The 25359-nt window shown below is 44.9% G+C and overlaps 1 long non-coding RNA gene across 1 annotated transcript; it reads left to right on the plus strand.

The window, feature by feature from the left end:
• The first annotated feature begins 19963 nt into the window (after positions 1-19963).
• Positions 19964-24981, plus strand: LOC144121749 (uncharacterized). Its single transcript, XR_013312681.1, has 3 exons — positions 19964-20117; positions 23451-23537; positions 23614-24981. It is a non-coding gene; the product is annotated as an uncharacterized LOC144121749 (long non-coding RNA).
• The last annotated feature ends 378 nt before the right edge of the window (positions 24982-25359 follow it).

Consider the following 25359-nt stretch of genomic DNA (forward strand, 5'->3'; position numbering starts at 1 on the left):
TCCCAAGTAATGCCTTCGCATGGGGCTGTCCGCAGTTTACTGGCAGTGCTCGACCGCTGCACGGCTACTGGCGCATTCATGGGCATGTGCAAAAACAAATGAATAGAAGCATCCTAACGAGCACCGGCAGTAAGCAGGTCATGAAAAGACAAAGCCGTAAAGAAACAGTGGTTGTTTTACAACGACGTTAACCCTCGTGTGCCATATATTATTTGCCTTCTTCCATTTTTGGCCGCCGCGACCATCCGTTTAAGTTAAGCGCTTGTCGTGCCGTACATCTAACTATGCACGTTCATTAATTCCGCACACTATAAGCAACCGAAACGCTCTCCCTTCGGATGTTACTACCACCACTGATGCGGAGAAACTTTATAAACTAATACCTGCCACTACTTCTGCGTAACATCTTTTAGCACATTGTTAACTTACCAGTGCATTAGGTTATTGTCTTTTATTTCTGTTATTGATGATTCTCGTTGTTTTATTTTCATGCTGTTGTGGATAGACATTGTGTAACTTGTATTAACTTTACTCTGTTAATGTTTTTTCTTGCCATTTATGCTTCAGTGTTAGTTGTGTCGATTTTGTATTTTTATTACAACGATACATATGCTTTTATCTGTTTTTTCTTTGTAGTTTCTTAAACTTTTGGCTTATTTATTTCTTTCTTTTCATTACTAGCCTGTACCGCCCCCTCCTCTATGTAATACCCTCAAATTGAGGGCCCTTAGCGGTATTTTGTATAAATAAATAATAAATAAATAAATAAATAAATAAATAAATAAATAAATAAATAAATAAATAAATAAATAAATATGGCTGATATTGAGAACTCTAGGCAAAAAGAAAAGAAAAGCACTGTAAAGAGCTGAGCACAAAAAAAGGAAACTAAAAACCGCAGAAGAAAGCTCAAAGGCGAAGGGTCACAGGCACATTACCTACTAATCGCCATATTTGTTACGCTTTTGTTGCAAACTGGACGGTGCCGACAGAGAGAAAAAAACAGAACATCAACACTTTTTGAACCAGGCGCTTGACTCATAAGAGACGGGAATATTTAACATATTTCCCAGCGACTCAGATCACCAAAGCTTTACACTTTCACTACACCGAACGTTTATGTACCCCTGCTCTGTTGTTCCGGATGTATCGATTCCACGATATTATTACCGCCGTCTAACATGCTACGTGCAACGTATTGGTATTTCAAGTGAAATTCAATACCGTCCTCAGTCAGCCTTGTTTCTGTCCACTGTCATCCTTATTCCCTCGCTCACTTTATGTTAATGAGGAAGTACCTTATTTCAATCTTCATAACTTGAATATTGAGGGAACAGGAACAAAAGGAAATCGCGATTAGCGATACTATCCAAGCTGCCTCTATGCAACAAGCAGCCAATTTCATTGCCATTCCTGGACAGGAAATACGGGAGGTATCAGGGCCGCTTACACGTTTCATTTTTTCGTTCCGTCTCATACCAATATGAATTCCGCTTCTCGCCATATTATGGCTTGTATCATTCTATTTTTATGCCACAAACACACAGACAGGCCTGCTGTGATGTTGTGTGCGATGTTGAGCGAACATCTCCTTCTTGCAATATATTCGCGATCGACAAATACTAGTGCGCTACCTGAGCTCACCGTTTACTTTCAGCTGGAACACAATCAGTGGAAGTTAGGCGCAAATGTTTGCGCCATGTCAAACTTCCGAGAAATTTTTGTTTTCCAGCATCCTGATCAAGTTCCGTTAAACTGAATACACCGGTCTGCAACGCCAGGATGCCTACCTGAGACGAGCCTTGATTCATAGCGCTTGCAGATATGGTATCCCGGAAACTTTTGGCGCCGATAACACAACGGCCCGGGAAACGTAAGGCATGACGCCAAGATGCGGTGGCTATGTGTTAGGAGCTAGGGGTGACCAAAAGGTGAAGTTAGAAAGCCATCGGTGAAGCTGACAACACGCAATGTGCGTTCACTTCGCTCTTCGCCAAGCAAATTTATTTTAAATAGTGGCTTGCTAGATTGTAACTGGCTCTAGTACTTTACTATTACAATGTAGTACAGTACTAGCTGTAGTACTTGTCGTACATAAAACTTCCAGTGCAGCTATTACTAATCGTATACTTCGCCGTTGACACCAGAGGAAGAGAGCACGCATCGCGCAGCCACTGTTTGAACGAGCACACGTACTTGTTAAAAGAACGTACGAACACAAGAGCAGAAACCTACAAGTGAAATAGAACCGTGCTGCGAATTAGCGGGACCTGCTCAGAGGAGCCTTCGGCAGCTCCTTCAAAAGTTACTGCGGGAACTTAAAGCCCTTACGCGCTGTGAATTAGAAAGAATTTACCCTTAAAGCCTTTAACCTAAGGCCTTTGACCTAAAAGCAAGCAATTATCACTGAAACTGTCCCTAATGACCCCCATCATATTTAATAACGTCCTTAGTCATTCCGAAGCGTCCCCTCTCACCTTATTCACTCATTAATTAATTAATTCATTCTTTATTGATTATCTTACGAAATACAAACATTTATAGACCAATAGCCACGCAGTGGCTAGTAACGGGTCCATAATATAGGATACAAAACAAATGCAGCACGCGAACAAATGAAACAGCAAATACAATGCATAACACAATAACTCTCAATATGCATAGTTGTTACAAAAAAAATGCAAAAAGAGTCAGTTATCATTCGCAATATTTCTAAAAAAAGAACCTCTTAAAGCCAGGAGAAAAATTAGGGGCTTGTTTCATGTTTACTGGCAAAGAATTCCAAATGAGAGTGCCGTTAAATTCTGCGAGCCTTTTTCCGAACAGGTTCTGACATGGAGGAAGATTAAAATTTTGGTTTGTGGCAGCTCTTGTGTTTAGTAACGGAATTTTAAACAAATTGATGGGAAGTGGATCATTAGTTACTAAGATTCTGTGGATAATTTGAGCAATTTTGAATTCGTACAGCGCATTTAGTGGCAGAACATGAAGATGATTGTACAGGTACATGCTACATTGACAGCGCCCTGAAAAGGATATAATTCTTAATACGCGTTTTTGTAGACAGATTGCAGGTTCCAAGTAAGTAGTAAACGTGTTTCCCCATGACTCAATGCAATAACTGAGGTTACTTTGAATAAAAAAAAAAGTAAATAATGCGTAGGATGGGGTACTCGAAAAATTCACGAGCCTTAAGTATAATAAAACATCCGTATGCCAGCTTCGAAAAAAGATGTGTAATGTGTGTTCTCCAATGCAGGTCAGTATCAAAAGATATACCTAAATTTTTGCCGGAGACAACTTGTTGAAGTTTTGTTCCACGTAAATGATATGTTCAGTTCCTCAATATTCAATTGTTTTTTTCCTGGAGTGAAAAATTGTGCAGTTCGTTTTATTAGGATTTAAGGTCAGTCGATCAGATGTGTACTACATAAAATATTTTCTAACTCAGCAGAGATTTTATCTTGAATTTCACGCAAATTCTCTCAGTAAACACTAGAGCGGTGTCGATGGCATACAATAACGGTTGACTGTACTTTAAGATTGTATGCAAATCATTTATGTAAAGTGAGACGAATGCGGGCCCGAGAACTGAACCCTGCTGCAAGCCAGGTAAAACAGTTTGAGACGGAGAGGGAATTCTTTTTTATTACTGTATGCTGTTGATGGTGACTGAGGTAGCTTTGAATTAAGTTCAGGATTTTACACCTGAACCCATTGCTGTTGATCTTGCTCAGTAATATCTGGTGGTTTACCGTGTCGAAGGCCTTTTTTATATCAAGATACACCACGGCAGCAAATTTATTGTTGTGGAGAACTGTATTTAGCGTTTGTGTAAGAGAATGAACAGCGGTGGAGGTACATTTATGACGTCATAAACCGTGTTGGTGGGGGCCCAGGATGTTGTATTTGGATAGGAATTTATTTATATGCGCACAGAGAATCTATTCAAGAACTATGTTGGCTTCACTAATAATTGATATCGGCCTATAACTTGATGGATTGGAGCGATCTCCGTCTTTAAAAATCGGTACAACTTTTGCTAACTTTAGTTCAGAAGGATAAATTTCGCATTCAAAGGACCGATTGAACAGGTGAAAGAGTGGGTCTACTCATATGTCTATATTCGCAGAATTTGCCGGAATTTGATCATTCCCTACTGCCTTGCTGGTTCTTAACTGTTTAACTACTGCTATTACTTTGTCCACTGTAATATCCTCAATAACAGAAGTATTCAAACCGACTTCATTGACTTCATGTATTCAGTGACTGGTGGTAGTTGGGCCGCCAGTTGTGGTCTAATATTCACACAATATTCATTAAACTCATCTGATCTTGCATGATCAATAAAATCAGGCAGTATGCTTTCGTATGAGCGGAGCCCCAATGCGCCTGTTACGATGTTCCATATTTTATTTGTGTTATCATAAGCGTTATAAAGAGAAATTAATAGTGCTGTCGTTTCCTTTCTTGAACTAGAGATACTGAAAGGTTTCTTAATCGCTTAAATTGCTTTAAATGGTAAGTGTTAGTTTTAACACGTTTCAATTTGTCATGCCATTTTTCTTTCTCCTTTATACGCCCAAGATTTCGTTAGTCATCCACGGGCATATGGGTGCATTATATTTACCCGAGGTCTTCCGTTCGGTACTCTCCAAAACTGCATCCTCGATAATGGTGAAGAATATTGTGTATTCGTTGTCTATGTCACTGTCGTAGGTATCTAATAAGTTTGTTTGCTGTAGGAGCCCACAGAGCCAATCGATATTCAATCTTTTTCTGTGGTTCCCAGCCATTAATTTTCGGACCTATTTTTTCTTGTATTTTAATAAAAACAAATCTGGGTATGGGATCAGCTATTGGATTTAGACAAGCTCGAGCCCATCTTTTACAGGTGATATTACTAAGCGCATGGTCAATTAATGCTCTTCAACTACCGGTTATACGTCTTGGCTCTGTTATAAGACTGCATATATTATACGGCTGTTATAGTAAATGTAATTATTAACTTCTCCCGAAAAATCTATATTTAAGTCTCCCACAATTACAACGCGGTTGCATTTTTTTAGATGTCAAGGCTGCTATCACTGATTCAAGTTTATCAAGAAAAATCGGCATCGCAGAACCAGGAGGGCGGTAGACCACACCGAGAATTATGTCACACTCAAGTTTTATAAAAAGCGCTAAAAGTTTTATGAAAACTATAACTATCACTAACTATCCCTATTAGTAACTACTACTTCTTCGTCTAATGTAATCGTTTCATTGCCTAAGTTCACTTACTACTATCCTACGGTATACTACTGCTGACGGTATGCTAGACCATGCTGGCGTCATGAGGTTTCGGCGCCACTTTTATTGGTCAACGCCGCCGGCTTTTGTTGCTAATGAGCCATGTAATGTTTTCGCTTGTGGTTTTTAATTTTTTCCTCTTTCTTGCTTCATTTCAGTTGTAAAATCCACGGTATGAGCATCTGTCCACAGACAATGAACTAGGAGCTCCAAGTTAACCGCGAAGTTCGTTCGTAAGGAAATGCTTTGGACAGCATTGTATAAGTAAGAGAATCTATTTTTTGTTTCTTCGTACTACCTGTTCCTATCCTGTATTGTTGCACATAAAGAACTGTGTCATATTTTATTAGCAAGCACATCAAGAACCCACTACCTAATAATGTATAATTAGAGTAATCCATTTTTGTACAATTACTTTGCTGCACTGTACGTTGTTTTTTGTAACTCCTTATGTAGTCACTCCCCTCTGTAATGTCTCTGGCCCTTAGAGTACATGAAATAAATAAATAAAATAAAATAAAGCCTTCCTTAACCTACTCTTCCACACCCATTTTTTTTCTTGGAGTGGGTGGGTTGGCTGCACTGATGTAATCACGGGTAAGCAAGCTTGACTTTTCCTGCCATTAGCCACATTTTGTTGAATTGTTTTCCAACCGCAGTGGTCACAGCTGTCAGATATATCCACACCTAGGTGGAATGCGATGTGCCTGCGGGTGAAAAGCTTACCAAGAACCGGTTGGAGTGATTACATTCGGTGACATTTATTTCATTTATTGTTTACTGCATTGTACTCGCCAGAGGCCATGTCGCACTGTTCGAAACACTAGCGTCACCCAAACTCCTTCTGGAAGGAAAGTCACTAAATGATTGAAATGCAGCAATACCCCATAATGACCGCGCAAAAAAATATGCTAGGGTTAGGGACAAAAACCGGGAGGTACGCGCCTAGTGCGGTCCCGAAAATCTGTAACAGCGGCTGTAACGGCAGGCGTATGTAAAACTGAAAAAACAGATTCAATGGCTGACTTACGCATCATGAACTGATAATGAAGCGCGAAACTAATTGCCCATAGATTACATTTGCAACCGCATAAATTAACATTTCTCCCCAACTCATACGAGTGCCGGAGTCCAAGCCAAGCAGCAAACCCTGAACTGTGAATCTGGCGGTTCATTTTACCTTGCATATAGATTTAGTGACGCCGGAAACACGCCCGATCGTTGGTGCAATACACAGGACAGCTGCTGGTGGCCCTACGAGACTTTTATTTTTATTTTTTGTAGGCGCGTGCCGCGAGCGATAGTCCTCTGTTTTGTTCTCTTATGCGTCCGGTTCGCTCCAATAAATTGTGCTGCCACAACTACCATTCATGCCAGAGTTTTCTCAACGAACAAGTGTTTAACATCAGTCTTGTAGAAACAACGCCATATCCTATAACCTGCCCTTTCGCCAGGACACCCCCGGCTTTCGCACACAAAAGTGGCACTCTAAGGTATGCGAGTTGTGACCGCGCAAACGCGGTACCCGCGTGCCGGCCCCGAAACGAACTTAACGTTAGCCGCGGCGCCGTCATCACAACACGCAACACAGGCGGTCGTGGGGGTCGTGAGGACAGCGCCCGTGCCGGGCAGCCACGCCGTTGTGCGCTCGTCACCCGCGGAGGAGGTGGTGACGTCACGGCCAGAGATGCTTTACACTGTGTTGTCTCTGTGACCGTGCTTTTTTCACAGGCGGCGTCCTTGGACTTGGGAGTGCGTCGGCCAGATGAGGGATGGGGAATTAAGTCGACAGGGGCGGATACAAGGCAATCCCGGGGCGAAATACAACGGTCTTACGCTCTTCAGGCCCCGGTCGCAATTTTTCAAGCGAAAGGTCAGGGAAGCGACGAAGACTGTCAAGTACTTAGTTGTTGTAGTGTAAAGGCGCGTAAACAAACAAAACAAATACTGCGCCAAAATAACCTATAAATCTATAATATAGAGAACGTGTTAAAATCGTGTTAGAAATATTTGTGGCCTTCAGGAAGCTTAGTTTGTGGTGTAAGGGGGTTTAACGTCCCAAAACGACTAAGGCTATGGAGGACGCCGTAGAGAAGGGCTCTGGAAATTGCGACCACATGGGGTCCTTTAACGTGCACTGTCATCGCACAGTACACGGTCTCCTAGAATTTCGCCTCCATCGACATTCGACCGCCGCGTCCCGGATTGAAACCGCGTCATTCGTGTCAGCAGCCGAGTGCCATAACCACCGAGCAACCGCGGCGGCAACCTTCTTTCAGAAAGCTAAAAACAAACAGTAACCAGTGTGTTGCTCCATGTTTTGTATTGGACAGACAGCGAGCGCGATGGATCAGTAAAAGAGAGCAAGCATTTGCGCCCTGAGTCCACTCAGGATTCTCAGTTTGAGAGTATACCGAAACCTCAAACGAGAATAAGGGTGGGGGACGCACTGCTAAGCCCCGAGCGAGTCTAGGAGTTCTCTCCAAAGTCAACCGAGTATTAAAAAAAAGGAAAAGAAGGAGAGCAGTTTCCAGGAAAACTTGGGTTGTGACAGGTCTCCGGCCGCGGCTGGTGGCGAAGAGAGTTGGTGTATGCACACGTTCAGTACTGTCGTGCCAATCTGACTCGGCGCGTGCTTGGGCACTATCACGTAAGGCGACCCAAACTGAAGTACGCTACGCGTGTTTTATGTGTCATGATCGAAGCGGTGGTGAAACAGAGGGACCTGAAACTGACTCATCCTGTCCCCTAGCGTGCCTTGCGCACCACAACAGTTATCAACATGGACCAACATCGCATTATTAGTGACCCAAAACGCGTACACCACTAGGCTATCAGAACCTTTAATGGTGCGCCGTTCTATCGCCGCTCTGAGTCACTTGTGAGCCGATACATCCAATCTCATTGAATAATGTTTGACAGCTCTTTCTGCATAGCACCATAGCACGATTTCTCCGGTTTTCGGTTGTCCCAAAAACAAAAACGAAACGTTCGTCACCTCCCTGCTTTTTTTCCCGCCTAATATGATAAAAAATTCTGTTTGTGGTACAGTCCTGCCTGGAAGAGTTTAGTCTGCTGAATTCAGATCGGCGTTACTTCATCAACCGCACTGCAACCTGAGTATCCCGGAAGTGTAAAAATTCAAGGTCTGGTAATTTGCAACTGCAAACACGAGCCCAGGGATCAGTCGTAAAATTGTGCATCCGATTTCAGTTAAAGTGCTGCCATTCGTCACTAAGCTGCTTTGAACGCGGGGGTTCGGAATGTAATGGATAAAAACTGAATGTTTTTTTCCTCAGTTGAAACTCGGGCCCTAATCTTATTTTTCTGAAGCCCGTGACCACACACCAGGTAGTTTTTTTGTGTGTGTTATTTCGACAGGTCAGGAAAATTAAACAAAAATTAAGCGTAATCAAGCACACAGCTTCTGGACTTGCAGCAATGAATTTCTACGAACGCCGTACAAAAAAAGAGGTTGCATCGAGAGAGCTTTGCCAAATCATATTTTTATTTGTCATTTCACCGTGATGAGGCTTTTTTCGCGTGTATCACCGCTGCCATTCGCAGAATTTCACGTTCTCGATGGAGCTCCACGCGTAAGGTCGTCTTTTTTAAGATTATCGTTTCAACTTTGGAGCCGCCAGCAATTCACGTTGGCAGCCAACACTGCGTCACTTGGATTTAGCCACTGATATACAGTATTCAGAGTCTCACGTTTATCTTCCACGCGTAGTCGGCCTCGCAAGCAATGTGGCTGTTGCATTCTAATTTTGCCGGCACGAGGCGCATCAACCTTTCGCAGCGTCTAGTGACGGCGACCACTCCATGTTCTCCGGCCTCTGGAGCGCGTATGGATGCACAAGCTGCTCTTTAATTGAATTTCGCGGCTTTGCTTTTCTTTGTTGCTGAATCTGTACATTCTTTATCGACTTTGTCCAGAGCGCTAAATTTCATGTTTATTACTTCAGCAACAGCGCTGCAAAGACAAAATGACAGAGTAGCGCAAGGGTGCTTGTTGTGCTCGATCCGTCATGTGCCTGCAGTCATTCTTCTCAGATATCCCGTGATGGGTTGAGCACGAACAGTGCACTGCACACAAACTTCTGGGACTATCACTACTACAACTGGGCACTCTTATAATGCGGTTGCGATTTATACAGGATTATTTTTTTTACCATTTGCAAATTTTTACTTTAACAACTGTGAGAGGCACTGATGTCGCACAACCCTCCAATTGCCACATGCATTGAGCTGAAAAACAAATGAGCAATGCTGAATAGGCGCTGCCTGCGCCAGAGTTTCGCCCTCAAAGTCGCCAACTAGAGCCACATCAATGCAGTGTGTGTCCTCTTGTCTTACGAGTCTCGTCTCTGGTAGCGCTGTTTTTAAGCAACCAAGGAAAACTTTAATACAGCCAGAAAGGCCCATGGCATCAATTTTCACTGAGAACAAAAGACGAATGGAGTGTTCTTCAGGGTGCCTTTGAGTCAGAGGCGGGCAACCTCATGAGGTTGACCTCAGCCTCAAAATGACCTCAACCTCACATCGTGAGGTGAGGTTGAGGTGAGGTCGGCGACGGCTCGAAATTTTCGGAGTGAGGTCAGCAAATCAGACCTCAACCTCACGTGTGAGTTTGAGGTTGAGTGAGGTCGTCATTCAGTGAGGTCGAAATTTTGAGGTTGAGACTTTTGCAGTTGCCACGGCTTACGTCGACGAGTGCCGCTTCCAAGGGGGAGTTGGAGCGCACCACCGCAGTGTTCATGCAATGACGCTTCCGTTCGGCTCCCCTGTTTGGGCAACCGGATGCCGCAGTCCGCTCTTAACTTTTCGTGCTACGCCATAATGTCCGTTCAGCCCAAGCCTGCAGGAAGACGTACACTTCTGGTCTTCCTGGAAGCAGTGCTGCTGTGACGGCACGCCACTTTCTCTCCCCCTTCCCCCCTGACGTAGCAGCCGTAGCTGCCTGCCGGTCGGCTAAAACTCCTTTGGGCACGTAACTCACGTTGACCCGCGGTAGCTTTGTCTGATGCCTCAAATAACTTCAGTCCAATAGGCACGCTACAAATTCGTCGCAGCGCGGATGGCCCAAAGAAAAACTGCTTCGTGTTCATGCTCGTTGCCGGCGCTGACGTCAGGGCTCTTGCCTTGCGGTCGAGTAAAGGGATCCTTCTGTACATTGTGGCTTAGGCGGTGCGGGTTGGGCAACATTATTTTTCATTCTTTTTCTCTGCGTACACTAATATATGTACGTACATTACACGGTGACTTAACAGAAACTGAAGCAGTCAGCAAAGGCTAGAGAGTGTGATTCGGGTGGTTATCCTAACAAGGACACATGCTGATTTGTCGAAAAAATAACGAAGCTATAAAAACCTGTATAACACCGTCGAAGCTTTTGATCGGTGTCTTCCCCTTTCGAATCTCACAGTATACATTTGTATATTCCCGTTCCGTAATACAAGCAGATGCAAATATAATTTCACTTTTATATCCTTTCAAATAACCTCCCTTTGGACTCCTGTTCCTTGTTCCTTCTCGGAAATTCGCATATTATGCCGAAACACCGCAGCATGGGCCGAACCTGCCAGCATAGCGGTGTTATAGCAGCAAAATATTCACAACTATAATGAGTGTATGATGGGGTGTTAGCTGATTCCTTTTGCTTTTTCTTAATGAAGATGTGTGAATAGAGCTCATGACGTGCTGGCGCTGTACTGCTGAGTCGATGTTTCAAACTTTCTAATGTGGCGTTTAATGGGGCACGCTGTTGTTAGCTTCTGTTTTTATTGTGCGTTTTTGGTTTATAAGTTTGTAATCATTCGCTTCGTTTTTTAATTCTTTTCTCGTATGGGACCAGCTAGGTTGGCAGCCTGCTTTGCAGACGACTTGTCACTGCTCACACCGTTATTTTTCCTCCAACTAACTTATTTTGCAGAGACCCATCGTTCACCTTAAACGGCTTTGCAGAATGCTCGCGCGATGCTCGCGGGTAAATAACTTCGAGGATGCCGGCGTACCATTGGTTGTTTCAATTTTGAAGAAAAACAAGTGATTAACCCAAGCAGTTTGTCTCAGACCGGTTGACGAAATGGTACCCAGAACTCTTTTGACGCGTATAGTAATTAGGAGTTTTTTTTCTTTGGTCCAGAGTCGGGGGGGGGGGGGGGGATTGCACTGCGGCGAACTTTGAGAAGAGAGCCGTGGTGCTTTTGACAGAGAGGGTGATTCACGCTGCCCACTCCAGGCCATTTGTTTTGGCCAGTGTGATTTCAATAGTCGGCACAGTGCTCGAAGACATAATTTCGACCGTTCCTGCACAGTCCCGCGAGATCACCGAGTCTTCAGAAAATGCCCACCATATCGAAACCATTACCATCGCCACATGGAACGAAGTGGCAAAAACGGGGGCCGGTCTTGACCTCCCAAGAACATCAACATCATCATCGTTAGTTATTAGCTGCAATTATTCCTGTTTTCCCGCAGAATAATTGATTTCAGTTGCTGGTAATGTGCAGTATTTAAACAATATTCTGGAAACATTTAATTTGTTAGCAGTATTTCTACATCCCCGGGCTCATAAAAACACACTGTCATCATCATCCTCGCCATCACCTCGAGGGTCAACGACATGTGTCGTTGCATGATCGTTGCAGTATGTCACACATGATAACTGGCGCGTTTACCTGCTGGACATTCCGAATGTCATTAATGTGGATTGAGCTGTGGGCAATCTTTGTAATCCTTCATGCGCGCATGTGTAATAATGTGGGATCCTTATAGACCTTGAAATGAGGGTGGATGGGGATCTGGTATGAGGTGACAGTACATCGTTGTCACGTGACCTAATATTACATCACATTCATATGATTTCATCACTAATACACTAATACACATCTCACTACATATAATCTCATCTACATATCATCTCACTACATACATATCATCACTAAGACACATCTTAGTGTTACCTAATTACACTAATAGGCAGTAGATATACATGTCAATCAGTGTATGCTAATTATCATTAATTAATTATATAAATTCATCTTCGTCACGTGACTCGCCGGCTCGTGTCGTCGCATGGCGCCGTTTCTTGTAGACATTTTTTCTGCGAATGTGACCTTGAAACAGAGCCATATAAGGCTTTGGCATTAATAAAAGAAGCCGCTTGCTTTTACACAGACATAAAAACAAAGCGCCTGTGCTGGTGTACTACTGTCGTAGCTTGTTTTCGAAGGCAGCATACAGAGGACTGAAAAGAGCCCTTGCTGGGTGGCAAAATTTTCTTCTGCGCTGTGTGCTCTCGCTATGCCGGGTAGAGCTAGCACACTGGCCACCAGTTTCTTTGCACTCGCTATTCTCAAGTCTAAGATGTGGCTCTGAATTGTGGCTCTCAAGTCTAAGGTGTGGCTCTGAATTGAGCTCGCGAGTTTGCTCGCAAGTTAGTTTTCAGGCGTCTGTGTGGGCATGCATGCGCTTCGTACCATGGCGAACTTATGAAAAGTTCGCCTGCGTAGTCTCCCAAAGGATCTATAAAGAGAAACACATCAAAAAGATTTCTTTAGCTCATTCCTTTTATTTATTGGAGGCAGAAAAATTAAAAACCTATCAGCGGCATCCCGCGGTTTTTGTAGTGCCTGCATAAAAGGAGTGAAAACAGCGATTTACCATGTGCTCAACTGTCCGATAACAGCGCCAACTTACGTTCAGCGATGATGCAGACGGCAAGTCGTCATGGCGTCCTGGTTCTGCACGGCACGGAGAGCGCATCGCGCTGCGAGTGAGTGCATGCGACAACTTTTCCTCTCCGTTCCCGTTTATCCTCAAGATATGCGAACAAGCTAGCTGCCTTTTATTTACCATCGACTATCGCCGGCTGTAGCGGCCACCTTCTGTCACTGCAAAGCCATGCGTGGTTGCGTAGAATATTTTCTTCTTTAACTACACCTGCGGCATTTACGGTTCAGAAAAGAATGCCTGAGCCTGAATTTCTATTTCTTGAATTCCATTGGGCAAATAAAGCACCTTTGATATTACCCCTTTACAGTGGAATGCGATGGGCATCTAAAACTGTGGCTGAATTAACGTTTCTTCTCTCGCATTGGTCTAGTTCGATTTGTCGGAAAAGAGCAAAAGCTCCACTGGGCGTTTCCCTGCAGCAAACGCAACGCAGTGACATCCTGCCGCCGCTCACAGTCACAACCGAATCGACATACGCTTCCGGCGCTTCGGCCGATCAGGTGCGACCGTTGCGGCAGATTATGACGCTTTGCATCATGACAGAAACTCGGAATACGGCCCCTGCTCTCTCTCCGGGGACCAAGAGAGCCAGACACCGTGGCGCGAGAAATAATCAGAACTAAAGTACACGGCTTCCGAAGTGGTGTACTACTGTCGTAGCTTGTTTTCGAAGGCAGCGCCACAATCTAAAATCAACAATTGGAGAGCACCGCGCGAAATATTGACGGTAAACACGATGTGAGGCAGTTTTATTTTGTTTTCCTCTTCTCATCCATCCTGCGATGTTTACCGACGCATCAGCGGACGTTTGCAAGCGATAAGCAATGTGTGAGGACTCGCAAATGCGGACTATCAAAAGGCATGATATTGTTGCTACAGTGTTGTGAGTTATCGCTTTCTATCGCATGTTTATCACAGAAAACAAGCATTGCGAGCTACTTTCAGACTTCTTATTCCTGCAGAGCGTCATTTTCTTTTTTCTTAACTAAGCGAATGACGCACACGGCATTCCTACACTACTGCTGGTCAAAGGCCAAACAATGCTCTGGAGATATAACCATTTATTTATTTTTATTTATTTTATTTACATCACCCTTCAGGACCAATGGCATTACAGAGGGGGAATGGTAAATATACAAAAAACTGAGAGAAAATACAGTTGGTTAGAGGAATGTTTAAATAGCACCTGAATATACAATGTTAGCTATCGCTAACCGGAACTGCTCATAATTAACAATGCCAGCAACTTCCGCGGGAAGGTAGTTCCAGTCACATGAGGTTCGCGGAAGAAATGACTGCGATAGCATTTCGTGTTGCATGACACAATTCCGACTTTGTGATTATGATCAATGCGGTGGGTGCATAAATTGGCTGGGGGTAAGGTGATCACGTGGAGCGGGATGATGATGCAGCTTGTAGAACAGGGCGATGCGAAACACTTTTTTATGCGACGTCAGCGATGAGAGGCAGACAATAAACTTCATAGTAGCTATAGTCGCTGTGCGTTTGTAGTTATCAAGGATAAAAAGTACAGACTTACTTGCACCATCTGAAAAACATTAAGTTGTCATGACTAGGGTCTCATACAAGGAGTTGAATTTGAATACTCGAGTTTGGATCGTATTAGTGTTTTATAAAGCAATAGCTTCAAATTCGAAGGAAAATTAAAAAGTTGCGACGTAAGTAGCCTAGCATGCGATTAGCATCACTAATTATTTTCTCGATATGAAGAGACCAAGCACCATTTGAAGTAATGTGAACGCCTAGGTATTTATATACCCTTCCTACTTCATTACTGGATTATTCTTTTGTCCGCGCACTTAGGACAGCATATAACACAGCTGCCGCAGCTCTTATCAGACCAGGCTCTTGATTTTTAATTCTGGTTCCTGGGACCCTTCTAAGAAATCGGAATGTTCTTGAACGTTGCTTCGTTCGTGAGCGCTTTAGATGCTCTAGAACTTCAGTTCGATAGCTGCACATGCGGGATGAGAAGGACGATGTTGTGGAGCGGGCCGCGTTAATATCGATCAACTAAATCTTTTTAATGTGCAGCACTCATGTGACAAGTCCTAAGTGCGTCTTTGTATTTATCCTCTATCAAAATTCGGCTGCCGTGGTCGAAACTCCGTGCCGCTACATTGGGCTTTATAGCCCAATGCTGCAGCCCCCAGCCCACAGCATATAAGATTCTAATCCTTACTATACAACTGTTGTTCTATCTCCGAACGCATAAATATTCTTTCGATCAATACGGAAACCGCCTGAGTGTAAAAATCGGTGAAGTTCTTTAGCACAGTACCAACGCCATCTTCTGCCGCTTTCTTTCTATGAGAATTTTTTTTTCAATATATTTCAATTTATATCGTGCATTGCATCAACACTTTTCATCCATTCTGCCATACGTCAGCGTAGTTGCGCTTGAATTCCACCCAGGCAGCAGCTGATACATGGCAGTAATTCTGTCACCTACCCTTAAGTACACCGTTGTGTTCCTTTCAACCGCACTCTGGCTCTTGCCGCTTCCTTTATTTTCTTCTTTCTTTCATCGCGCTTTATTCTGAATCTGCATGGTGGCGAGATAAAACCTTCACTTTCTCTTCCTTTCTGCTTTCCTAAGATAATTTGAAGCTCGGGGACACGAAACAATAGCCAGTGCAACTTGCGGTCCTCGTAGAAGGCCCACGTGTAATCACTGCACCGAGAGAGCTAAAAGAGAGGAATAGTCCAAAGAGCAAGAGCACTCGGAATCGTTCGTTCTCATGGCTCAATGCCATAAGGCGATGAAATGATTGACAATAGGGAGGTCTAGCGTAACGGAGACATACTGGCGCAGACGTATACCGGTTTTACGTACGCCTGTCGCGCACGCGTACTGGTGCTACCCGGCTGCGCGCTTCCCACTGCGCATGCGCAGCTCCCGCAAGTAAAGCCGGTATACGTCTGCGCCAGTATGTCTCCGCTACGCTAAATCTCTCTAGCACCACTCCACCGACCTGTGAACGCTGATGCGGTAATGTGCTGGCATGCGGCAATTAACTTCCACTGTGACCACTACCAAGCTTACCTCAGCAAAAGCCATTGCCCAAGGTTTCTCTGGAACTGAAATGTTCCGTTCTAGTCTGCAGTGAAAGTCTATCCCACATACGCGCACATAAAACAGAGCTTCGGTGACACCAAAAAGAGACCTGCTTCCCTCAGTATACATTGTAGCTTACGTTGAATCAGAGGCCCTGTGAATACGAGGCCAGGGTCTTAACAACTTCGTGGCATCTTTATTTTTCTTATTCCTTCATTGTCCGCTTCACCACATAACGTACTAACAAACCCCACAACACGCACAACAAGGCCACCATTATATTAACAATGAAACCGCCACGGTGGCTCAGTCGTTATGGCGCTAGGCTGCTGACCCAAAAGACGCAGGTTCGATCCCGGCCTCGGCGGTCGAATTTCGATGGAGGAGAAATTCTAGACGCAAGTGTAATTTGCGTTGTCAATGCGTGTTAAAAAATCTTGTGTGGCCGAAATTTCCGGAGCCCCTCACTACGGCATCCCTCGTAGCCTGAGTCGCTTTGGGACGTTAAACCCCTATAAACCATAAATCATGATATTAACAATGAGAATTATAATAACGATGAGAAAATGCCATAGGGCACACAATATTTATATGAAAGAGCTCAAGTTCTGGCCCCTTTCAATTTGAAGTGACCTGACGTACGGTGCACAAGGTCTCGCTGCACAGACACTGAAGTCCAGAGTCCGTACTGTGCAGTCTCAAAACCGTGGGCTCAAACTCTTTTGGGAACATCAAAGGCAGCAATGGTTAAATATAATGCAAACACAATGCAAAAGACACGCGCCCAGAGACATACGCAATAGACTCCTGCCAGGACAAAGCAGATTTGTAACCGTACGCACATCCATTTTTGTGAGACTATAGAACAGATGCAGTGGTTCTTCATCACTATGCAGATGTTTCTGGACATTACGCAAATTCGTAACGCTCTCATTAAGCAGCAAAAGAGTGATCGCATTCGTGAAATAACATCGAGTTCATTCGGGACTTCTTGATGCTGCGGAGGCCCTAAAGCATTAGGACGACACCAAACTGGGCGCATTGTGATTGTACGGCAGGATACGGAATACCATGAGTACCTAAAGGAGGATCTTTACATGGAGTTTGTCGTAGCGTGCCTCAGTAGAACATGGCGCTCTATCTGTAAATGCATATCATATGTATTCAGGCATTCTGCATCGCTCCCTTTTCTTAGCACCATGTTCCGACCTGATATAAGAGCACCCCATGTGCTCTTCATACGTTTTAACAGATTCAGGTTAGGCCTATTCGTGAAAAACGATATAAACGCCAAAACAGGCGTATTCAATGCACAGATATGCAAGCAGTAAGGGGAACATTGGTCAGTGGCATAGTACCAGAGTATGGAAAATTCTATTCAGCAAATCAGACTTCAAACATTAAAAAAAATTTCTGAAGGTTTAGCATTGATTAGCACTAAATATTTTGCGTGAGCAGTTTTTTCCAGGTCGACGCCATCGCTACATTATAATTATAATGTCATAATTATAATATAACATAGCTGAAAGCGCGATTGAGGTTTCTACTGATTGAGGGAGTAAGTTGTGCGCTTTTCCGTTCCTCAAAATCAACAGTCTGCGACGTTTACAATGCCAACGCCAGTGAACCCAATGAACGCCGGCGGCTTATTGCAAAAAATTGAAAATTGGTTTTGGGGGAAACGAAATGGCGCAGTATCTGTCTCATATATCGGCGGACACCTGAACCGAGCCATAAGGCAAGGGATAAAGGAGGGAGTGAAAGAAGAAAGGAAGAAAGAGGTTCAGTATAGGAGGGCTGCGGGAATAATTTCGTCCACGTGGGAATCTTTAACGTGCACTGACATCGCACAGCACATGGGCGCCTTTGCGTTTCGCCTCCATCGAAACGCTGCCGCCGCGGTCGGGTTCGAACCCGGCAACTCCGGATCAGTAGCCGAGCGCTCTAACCACTGAGCCACCGCGGCGGGTCGGCCTATTGCGCCAATGCCGCGTTTCTGCCAAAACGTTGTCAACGCAAACGCAAGCTGCGCACATCTCTCTCTCACTAACGCCACGTACCTCACAGCGTGATTGCGGTGTCCACTGACCCAAGAAGTCAGTTATGTTTCCTTTCCTTTCGTGACTTTTGCGCACAGCTGGAAGTTGATGGACGACGACATGCAATGCACAGCACGAGAGTGTGGAAGTTTAAAACGAGGCGTGATCGGCTGTGATGGTAGCATAGTGTTCTCGTACAGTGGCCCACGAAACTGATCTGTTCACGCCGACGTAAGTTAAAAACCCAGTTCCGGCAGAGATATCAAGAGAAATAGCATTTATTAGCTCCCGTCAAAAGGTTGACAGGGATCCGAAGCGTAGCTCGGTCCCAGCCATGTCCTCCCCCACAGCCGTGAACAGGGATCTTCTGGATGTCAGCAGCGGCAAGAGCAAGACGGATGACTTTGACAGATTTATACCGAATTCACCTTGGAGACTCGCATCGACAAAGATATAGCTGCTAAATGTCGCGGATTCATTCGCGGATATTATGGCCCCCAAAGTACGCCGCTGTGTTGCATACTGCCAAAAGGCACTGCGTCAGCGGGCGAAGTTGGGTGCCCACATTTCCACAGCAGGAATTGCGCCTTGCGTGACCTGCGAACGATGCCTCTCGCAAGGGGTTCCAAGCGGGTAGTAGGATGTCTCGGTGGTCTAGAGGGGTGTCGAACGCGTCGCCCCACCTCGGGACTCCGATCTTGGCCCAAGCATTGGCCAAAGCGGGCCAACAAATTCAACGGAGCCTCTCGCCAATAGAAAGCCGCGCGGAAATACTCCTAAGCAGCGAGATCGCAGAGCTACCTCTGAACCATGTGCCATTAACCGTTACTTCACGAAACGTTTAGTATCATCAGTTACACGTTTTCTTGCTCCGTGCACGAACACCTCTTTCTGGCTGGCCTCTGCTTTTGAGTCCTAACTGAAGCCCTCTGTCTGTGGGCTATGTGCCACTACCTCAGTCGAGAGTTGTTCGATGGAAATACCGCTTTGGCCGAATCTCTCGGCTTGTGTTTGTTAATAACAAACAAATCAGTCACTGCTTCAGACAGTATACACTTCGCGATCGTGTTTCAACAGTTTGTTAGAGGGATTTATTTGCATACTTGTGATCATTGTACTGCTATGTACCTATAAAGTAAATTCATTTCACAACACAGAAAATGCTGGAATTGCCAGGAGTCAAATTCCAAATCAGTGCCCGGAAAACAGGTCACCGCACTAAAGAAGCGCTTAGTACGTGCCGGGCCTACCATGAGTTCTGGCGCTTTGTAGGTGAACACTGAAAGCAGGCTATATGAGGGGGAGGGGGGGGGGGGGGCTGCACTGACTGGAAATGGCACTTCACTGACACCGCCTGATTTGCAGCATGTGTGGTACTACTTTACATGTCAGAGTGTTTCGTTAATTATGCGGAAAATAAAGGGAACTGCCATGCGTAGGTCGTACAAGCGGCAAAAGCAAACAAAGGCAATGGGTTGCGCCCAGAACAGTCTTTCTCATGGCATATGAAACCACCTGAACCCTTACCGTAGATAATTGGCGCCAACCTACCCTTTGAGCTGCGCTGCTAGCAAGCGGCGAGCAGCTTCAGTGACGAAAGGCGTCAACGGGTGCCTGAATGGTGCCGACGCCTGGACAAGAGCAGCGCTTCTTGATAAGCCGAACACAATCGTTGAGAAACAATGGCTTCCCTTTCACCTTTCATAGTCTACAGATCAGGCCGAGAGCGGCATCGTACCCTTGCCCTTAGCCTCCAGCTTGTGATGCCATTGGCTGGAATGTTTGTACGAAGTGCGATGCCGTTGCTCATGGCGCGCATCGGGGTTAGAGCCAATCGGCTTATTTCAGCACGCAGCGCCACTCCTCGCCGAGAAATCGCTATAAAAGTTTCGCAGAATACGCAGAGAAAGAGAAAGTGTGAAAAAGTATTGATTGAAACATCATGGACAACGCATAAAAGTGTGGAGGTAAGTTGCGTGTTCGGTTCGCCACTTTTGTTCTGTTTTGCAATGAATGAGTGGGCACTACGGCCGCATTCATGCATCGTGATATGTTTCACAGCTTAGAACTATCAGGCTGTCGTGTGGAAAACCTCCTTAATGAAAGCGGTATTATACTTTTTAGTTTTAACAGTGCTGCGCGCCAATTGTTAAGTAGAACTTAATGCATATTAACTGTTCATGCCACTGCTTTAGTAGTTTTAGACGTTAAGCAAGTGAGCAAGGGGTAACAAAAGGCCGATTCGCGGCCAAAGAATAATGCTGCCTGCTTTCGTGGGTGAGCAAATTCTGTGAATATGGCATTACCCCTGGTGTACTTCTACCAGCAAGCGCAGTTCTTTTCGCCCGTAAAACCTCTCAACTGCAGCAATATAGCAAGCATACTCCAAACAACAGTGGGCAGTAATGAAAGATCCAATTCAGAACAGGACAAATGCTTCGAACGTGCCGTGGAGAAAGATGAGACGCTGGCTGTAACAGCTCCACGATACCTGTATTCCTGCACGTTCGCGATTAAGCTCACATAACAGGAGTAGTGTAGCCCTCTTCTTCCGCCAGCAGAGCATATTTCAAACTGCCTCTGCTTGGATGTCCGCTCACCGCTTTCTACGTGATCGCGATCACAGTTTATTTGCTATCCTCTGCATATACTTGCGTCACGGCCAGCAAGCGCAGCCCATATATGCAGCAGGGCAATGTAGCACAAAGAAAAACGTGAAACCACCGCAACCGCACATTCCAGTGCCATCGCAACGCTCGAATTCTTACCCCTTATCCCTGTGCCGCGGCTTATCAGTGGGCGTGAATAATGGAATTCCTTTAATGGACAGGCGATGTGCACACATCGTTATCGGTTTGCTATTCGAGACTGGCAACCGGGCTGTATCTCAGTTTGCATGCTTGGTGTACTGAACAGGGGAAATTCCCGCCTCAATGAAAGTTTTCAGATTCTGGGTCTTCGTGTTAACTACCCCACCGTGCTTTCGGCTCTTCGCTTAGTGGCTTCCGTATGCACTGTCGACTCGTACTACGCATTGACTTCGTTTGTCCTTCAAGTGAGCCGTCTGAGACAGCAGAGGAACTCCACTAGAACACTTTTCACCACCGTGCCATCTGGGGAAATGCTTGCAAAAAGGCGTAGAAAATTACACGGCAGACAGAGAACGGGACACACATATAGGCGCACTAACAACAGATGGTTTATTTCTTGTCGCACGGAATAAATACTTGCGGGAAAGTGATGAGAACCAAGAAACTGACTCATCATGCACAGCATGGAAGAAAAAAAAACACGATCGATGCATATAATTCGCATTCTACGCACCAAACCCAAGGTATGCGAGCTCCTTTGGCGATAAGCACACTGCGGGATCGCTGATACGAGATTCATCATTCTTCTTGATTTCAAACGCTTCTCATATTTTCCTTGTAAGCTAATCTTCAGCCTGTTAAGAAAACGTGTCCTGTCGAGGCCTGGTGCGCAGCTGTGGGCCTTACAATGAACAATTATGCGGCCCGAAAGCTGGTTATGCGTCCTCTATCGGGGCTCATGCAATCCGTCATTTAAACATCGTCCTATTTTCCCTATGTATTGAGCTTCACACGACAGAGGAACCGAATGCTCCACTTTCTTTACGCAGCTGGAATGCTTCTGGGCATGGTGTTTTCCACAGACCTGCTTATCATTTTGACGCCCTGCGCTCATCTTAGCACACATAATCCCAATGCGTTTTGGTGCAGAAAACAAAGCCCGGAAAACCCGGAAAACAAAGCCAGCCATTCTGCTCGCTTCCTTCAGACTATGAGGTATCGCGTAAATATAAGGAATGACAGCGAGCCTTGCTCTGCAAGTGCCTGCTTGACCTTGTTCTACTTTGTCAGGATTCTTTAGCTTTTTGAGCATGTTTTCTGCCCCTGAAGTGATTACGTGGTGAGGATAACGTGCCTCTTCGAAACAGCGGACCTGATGATGAAAGCTTCTTTGCAAGCGATGCGCACATGACTTGTTAAGTGCGTTTGTTAGACACGATTGAATGATGCCTCTTTTTACAACTTTTTAGTGAGCTGACTTGAATGAAAGGATGGGCTTACAAGCTCTTGGCTGGAACACTTAGCAGACCTGACACGATAATAAATTAATTTCCAGGTCTAAAAACTTTACACAATTATCGACCGGAAGATTGTGAGTCAAAGTTAATGTATGCATGATTGTTTGAAACAGTGACGATACCAAAAATTACTGGATTTGCATTTTGGCGCCCGTGTGCTGTGCGATGTCAGTGCACGTTAAAGATCCCCAGGTGGTCGAAATTATTCCGGAGCCCTCCACTACGGCACCTCCTTCTTCCTTTCTTCTTTCACTCCCTCCCTTGTCCCTTCCCTTACGGCGCGGTTAAGGTGTCCAACGATATATGAGACAGATACTGCGCCATTTCCTTTCCCCAAAAAACCAATTATAACATTTTGGTTTCGCCACAGTCTAAAATCAAAAAAACTCATAGACAAATCTGAACACATAATACATTTGCCTCAGTTAGACACTGTTTTAACAGGTTGTCTTTTGAGGCTAAAAAGATGTCACTTAAAACAGGGCTATGCATGATCCTACACAGACACCCTCTTTCCGTATAAAAAAGCCACCATTCCATTCGAAGTGCGTAGACCGCTGGCACATTGACAGAACAGAAATTATACGCATAAAAAGTAGGTTTTTTTTGCATGCTTTGCATGATGAGTCAGTTTCTGGCTGACTATCACTTGGCAGCATGCATATATTCTATGCGACAAGAAATAAACCATCTGTTGTTAGTGCGCCTACATATGTGTCCTGTGCCCTCTTCTCAGTCTGCCGTGTAATTTTTGGCCCCTTTTTGCAAGAATGTGGAGCCAACTCGCCCACTAGTATGTTCTTGGTGAAATGCTTCTTCAAATTTCGGAAAAATGGTACAATTTTAGATCTCGTGCTGGCCAGATACGTGAACGAGTACACCAGGCGAAATCTGGAGATTTCTGAGGAACCACTCTGTGCCAAAATCACCATTTACCTGCGTTGCTCATCCAAACCTTAAGTGCTAGGTAGGGCAAGCAACCCCCCTATCGTAACAGTTGAGCGCTATTAGCATTTATCCATTCATTATTTCAGTTACTTGCTGTGTTACCACTGGGGTTCATTCTGCATCATCCAATCCATGTACAGTGTTTCACCCGCCGCTGCGCCTGCTGTTCCTAAACCCACATAGTCTCGAATTCGTGGTTCTATCAATCACCTTGTTTTTGCCGTATCGTGGTGTCGTACTCCAGGTTGCAGATGTAACAATCGACTGCCTTGTTGACACCGGTGACTTATGATCCACACGAAACTTCCAGGACAGATCACATCGCGATTTGGTAAATTTCGTATTTTCTTTACTTGTGTTGCTCTATTTAGAGCATTTGCCCCAAATTCCTTGGTTCTTTTTTTCAGACTAAGCCACTTCACACGGTCGCTATGAACAATAGAAGCAAGCATAAAAAGAATTTGGCGACATCGGGAGACGACTTTGATGCAGGATGTAACAGGACCACGAAAAAAGCCCGAGAGTCCCATGACCACAACTGGAAGTACCTGGAAAAAGAATTCACATGCCTCACATCACACGATACCAAGCTTCCATTCCGCAAGTCAAGTCGAACATGTCTGCAACCACACCACAGCAGTGTAATTGAGCACGCACAAGAAACTCACAAGAAAGATTTCAAGTCTTCATCAGTTTCTGAGACGTTGAATTTTCCAAAGAAGAAGCCAGGCCTAACCGACGACCTAAAACGTGCAGAGTTGGAGTTAGCTCTTGCAATGTGCTGCCATTGCCCCACCTCGGCGATTGACCATTTAGGGGAAGTGATAAAACAAAACGGCAAAGGAAGCACTCTTGAGCACCTACGTTTTCATCGAACAAAGTGTGCTGCTTTGATCAGCTCTGTCTTGTCGCCCTCTCTTCAAGACGACGTTATAGCTGACATCAAAGGCAAGAAGTTTTCTCTAATGCTGGATGAGACCACGGACGTGACGGCTGAAAAGTTTCTGGCAATATGCACACGATATTTCAGTGAGAAATCAGGCGAGATTGTAACTGCCTTCTTGGCACTTTATTCAGTGATTCATGCTACTGGTGAGGAACTTTTTCAGATTCTCATTCATTGCCTTTCTAAGCACGGGATGCGCCTTTCAGATTGTGTCGGCATAGCCTGTGATGGAGCTACGGAAATGGTTGGGGAACAAAACAGTGTCTGGTCACGAATCAAGGAAGAGTTCCCTAATTGCATCCTGAACAAGTGTTCATGCCATTCCTTGGCCCTCTGCGTGCAAAAGGCCTTCGAAACCTTGCCTTCATGTCTAGGATACCTCCTAACTGAAATCCCAGGATGGTTTTCAAGCAGTACACTCCGACGCCATGCTTACAAAGAACTTTTTGAAGACATGAAAGAACACGAAGTAGACGCACAAAGTGACAAGAAGAGCTGCCACATGCCGTTTTCGAATCTGTCTGGCACACGATGGCTTGTCCGAGGGCGAGTCGTGGAGAAATTTCTCGAACATTGGAACAAGCTGAAAGCTTACTTTAAGTTAGCCACGCAAGAAGGAACGCAGGAAGTGAGGTTCAAAGCTCGACTGATTCATGACATGCTCTGTGATGTTGCGAACTACCTTTATTTCATATTTCTCTCTCCTGTCGTCCTAGAGTTTGAAGAGATCAGCGCCTTCTTCCAGTCATCTAACATTGATCCAGACAAGATGTTCAAAAAGCTTGACATGCTTCACCAAAAGATGAAGCCAAGAATTTTCAACAAACAAGGAGATTTTGGGGCTGAGTTTGTAGAGGAACTGCGTCGTTGCATGCACCAGGAGTCCAACCTCAATGAAGCTAGCGTGCAAGAGTTGAAGAAACGCTGCCAAAACTTTCTCAGTCACTTGCTAAAGGAAGTGGAAAAGCTTCTTCCTGCCAATCAAGCCATTTTCCAAGGCTTGAGTGCACTTCACCCTTCACAAGTCTTGTCTCAAACTGAAAGACGTTCAGTTTCGCAACTTCCATTTCACCACCTTATTGAAGAAAACCTGGACGTTATTAAATTGCAATACAAGCAAATTGTTACGCGTCTTTGGAGTGAGGAGGCTGTTTTCGACGGTGAACTTCCAGAGGATTCTGCAACATTCTGGGTCGGAATTTTCAAG

This window comes from Amblyomma americanum, chromosome 2 (assembly GCF_052857255.1).
Source record: "Amblyomma americanum isolate KBUSLIRL-KWMA chromosome 2, ASM5285725v1, whole genome shotgun sequence".
NCBI lineage: Eukaryota > Metazoa > Arthropoda > Arachnida > Ixodida > Ixodidae > Amblyomma > Amblyomma americanum.